General features: G+C 40.5%; 1 non-coding gene across 1 annotated transcript; it reads left to right on the plus strand.

The window, feature by feature from the left end:
* Positions 1-348: 348 nt before the first annotated feature.
* Positions 349-502, plus strand: LOC142172206 (5.8S ribosomal RNA). Its single transcript, XR_012701582.1, has one exon. It is a non-coding gene; the product is annotated as a 5.8S ribosomal RNA (ribosomal RNA).
* The last annotated feature ends 3325 nt before the right edge of the window (positions 503-3827 follow it).

Raw genomic sequence — 3827 nt, forward strand, 5'->3', positions numbered from 1 at the left:
TTTTGATGTTATCTGATATGATTTGAGGCTTCGACTAAGTTCGTATAACGTTTTAGGACTTGTTGGTGTATTTGGTTGAGGTCCCGGGGGCCTCAGGTAAGTTTTGGATAGTTAACAGATCAATTCATGGACTTGGAATTTTGCTGGAAATTTTCTGATATTTGTATCTGGTTTCATTCTACGCGATCGCGTGAGAAGGTCTGCGATCGCGTAGGGTTAATTGGGGGCTTCCGTTGCCAAAAGCCATCAGCTGTCACGAGCGATGTCACCTCCCGATGTTGCCCGCAACAACCGATGGCAATCGGAACGTACTGAGTTTAGCCCCATGCGCACGGCACCTTGCGACGCTACTTGCACGAGGCCTCGCCGGCTCTCGCATCGATGAAGAACGTAGCGAAATGCGATACTTGGTGTGAATTGCAGAATCCCGTGAACCATCGAGTCTTTGAACGCAAGTTACGCCCGAAGCCATTAGGCCGAGGGCACGTCTGCCGGGGCGTCACGCATCGCGTCGCCCCAGCCAAACTCCCCACCTGACAATGTCTTCTGCCCGGATCGGCCTGCAAGCAAGCCTTGGGTCCAAAAAGAGGGGCAGTGCCCCGCTTCCGATTCACGGAATAAGTAAAATAACGTGGGCTGCTGAGTTTTGTTATATGCGATCGTGTGGGGAAGACCGTGATCGCGTAGCTCGAAAGAAGGAATGCATTGCGAACGCGTGGATCAAGCCGTGTTCGCGGAGAGGAGGTGAGACAGCTGGTGTTCGCGAGCATTGTTCTATGCGAACACGTGGGCCATTCGCGATCGCGTAGGCCTAGGAAGCTCGTGCTTCGCGTTCGCATGTGATATGGTACGGTCGCGTAGAGAAGTTTTGGGGGCAGTGTATTTTGGTCTTCGCGATCGCATAACCTTGTCCGCGATCGCATAAAAGAAATGACTGGGCATAGAGTTTAAGTTCTGAATATAGGATTTTTACCGATTTGGAGCTCGAGAAGAGGCGAGTGTTGGGAGATTTTCAAGGAAAATAACGGTGTAAGTGTTCTTAGCTCAATATTAGTCAAATTACCTGAATCCATGGTTATTTTTAACATTTAATTGGTGAATTAAGTTGGAAAATTATGAAAATCCTATTGGTGTAATTTGAAGATTTGAGGGTCGAGTTGATGTCAGATTTGAGTAAAATTTGTATGGTTAGACTCGTGGTTGAAGGGGCGTTCATATTTTGGAACTTTTGTTGGGTTCCGAGACGTGGATCCCACGGATAAATTTTGAGTGTAATTTCGGATTTTGTGGAAAAATTAATATTTGATATGGAATAAATTCCTGTAATTTGTGTTGACTGAAACAAATTAATTGTGACTAGATTCGAGCCGTTTGGAAGTTGATACGCGCATAATGGAATTTCTGGAGCATTATTTAGCTTGCTCGACATTGGATTCGGCTTGTTCAAGGTAAGTAACTCTTCTAATCTTGGAGATGAGGTTATGAACCCTGTATATACGTATTATGTGAATTGTTTGGAGGTGACGCACATGCTAGGTGACGGGAGTGTGGGCGTGCACCATAGAAATTGTGACGTAATTGTTCTGTGGAATTTTGTTGTCAAATAATCTTGGCATTTTCCATGCAGTTTTATATGTTAAAGAAATTGAACTGAGAATCATATTAAAAATCATGTTGAGGCTATGTGCCAGAATTATTGGAACCCACAGAGGTCATATTGCTATGAATTATTTGTTGTAAATTAAAAATTCATACTCAGTCATATTCATTTCATTACATATCATATCTCAATCTCTGTTGTTATTTATTGATACATCATATCATTATTTTTGGGCTATTTTCATGACATTGTGAGCCCATGAGAGAGAGACTGGAGAGATTGATGACTGAGGGAGGCCGAGGGCCTGACTGTGAAGATATTTTTAGGATCAGACTGCACGCCGCAGCAGGCCATTTTGGCTTTATTTACAACAACAACAACAACAACAACAACAACAACAACAACAACCCAGTAAAATCTCACTAATGGGGTCTGGGGAGGGTAGTGTGTACGCAGACCTTGCCCCTACCCCGAAGGAGTAGAGAGGCTGTCTCCAAAAGACACTCGGCTCAAAAAAATAAAAAGACAAAAGGACAAAAAAGGACAAAAAGGAGACAATATTAGTATCACAACAACAATCATAGGATAAATAGGAACACCATGAAATTCAGAAGAAAGATGCAAAGCAAAGGGAGACAATATTAGTAAATATTAGTATCACCACAATAATCATAAGAAAAATAGGAACACCATGAAATCTAGAAGAAAGATGCAAAGAAAAAGCGATAGCTAGTAAATAGGATATGCACTGAAAAGTGAAATAGTAAGCCACAACATTGCCACTAGCTATCTTAGACAAAAACCCTATATGGCTAGTCCCACAATGGTACGAAGTAAGAAACGTTGGCTTTATATACATTATTATTATTATGTGAATCAGGGATGCCCGCCTGCAGCATGCCTTATAGGTTTTATATAGCACGTGAGTTGTCCGTGCAGATCCAGATATTTATATAGCACGTGAGTTGTCCCTGTGGATCCAAGATATTGATACTATAGCACATGAGTTGTCTGTGCAGCACGTGAGTTGTCCGTGCGGTTTATAGCGCTTGGGCTGAAGGAGCCCATCCGGAGTCTGTACACACCCCTAGTGAGCGCAGGTACCTACTGAGTGCGAGTGTCGAGTGCCGAGCGATTAGGAGGATTGAGTGACTGTGAGGACTGAGTGATGGGGAGGACTGAGTGAATTGATACTCTGAGAGTATGCATATGGTATTATCACTGAGATACATTGCATTGACATGCACACATGACATACATACATAGAGATGTATTTTTCTCATGTCGTACGGTATCACGTTATTCATGACTTCTCACACATACTGGTCTATGGGCATAATGATGAATTTTTTCACTGGCCATCTGGAAAGAAAATGAAACATCTTATTTATTATGGAAAGGATTTTTGGAAAATTTACTGTTTTTAACTTACTCATATTTTTTGCAACTTCGGTAAACGATTTGGGTTTTCATTGATGTACTTGAAAGGTAGAACTATTTTCAAAAATTATGTTTTGTTGAGCATTTGATCGTTTAGTTACTTCCGGTACTACTTGTTTTATTTTGTTATGAACTATTGTTGGTTATTAAAATTGGACCCGACCTTGGTACAAGCTCGTCACTACTTTCAACCTAAGGTTAGGTTTGTTACTTATTGAGTACATGGGGTCGGTTGTACTCGTACTACACTTCTGCACCTTGCGTGCAGATATTGGATGTTGATGTTGTTGTACTCGACGGGAGCTGGAATTGAAGACGTACCTGCATTCCGATTGTAGCTTTCTCTTGTTCATGGTAGCCTTAGATTTGTAAGAATCTGTTTATGTACATTTCGAACAGATGATGTATTTATTTCATACTAGTTTTATAAATTCTAATCTTAGAAACTCATGATTTGTACTACTAGTCCTTGGAGAATGTATAAGATTTAGATATTTTCTTTTACTTAATTGTCTTGTTAAATTACATTGGAATTGGATAGTGAATAGTTGGCTTACCTAACGGGTTGGGTTAGGTGCCATCACAACTAGTTGGATTTTGAGTCGTGACATGCACATAGCATCAAATATGCATATATACAAAATATATTAGCAAATAATACTTTGTCAGATGAAATTAATTAATTGGACAACCAAAGTATTAAATAAATCTCTATAGAAGTTACTCTAAAGGAAAATAAAAGAAACTTTAGAAGAATTTATGCATTAAATATTCATTGCTTGGCTAA

Source organism: Nicotiana tabacum, chromosome 17, assembly GCF_000715075.1.
Source record: "Nicotiana tabacum cultivar K326 chromosome 17, ASM71507v2, whole genome shotgun sequence".
NCBI lineage: Eukaryota > Viridiplantae > Streptophyta > Magnoliopsida > Solanales > Solanaceae > Nicotiana > Nicotiana tabacum.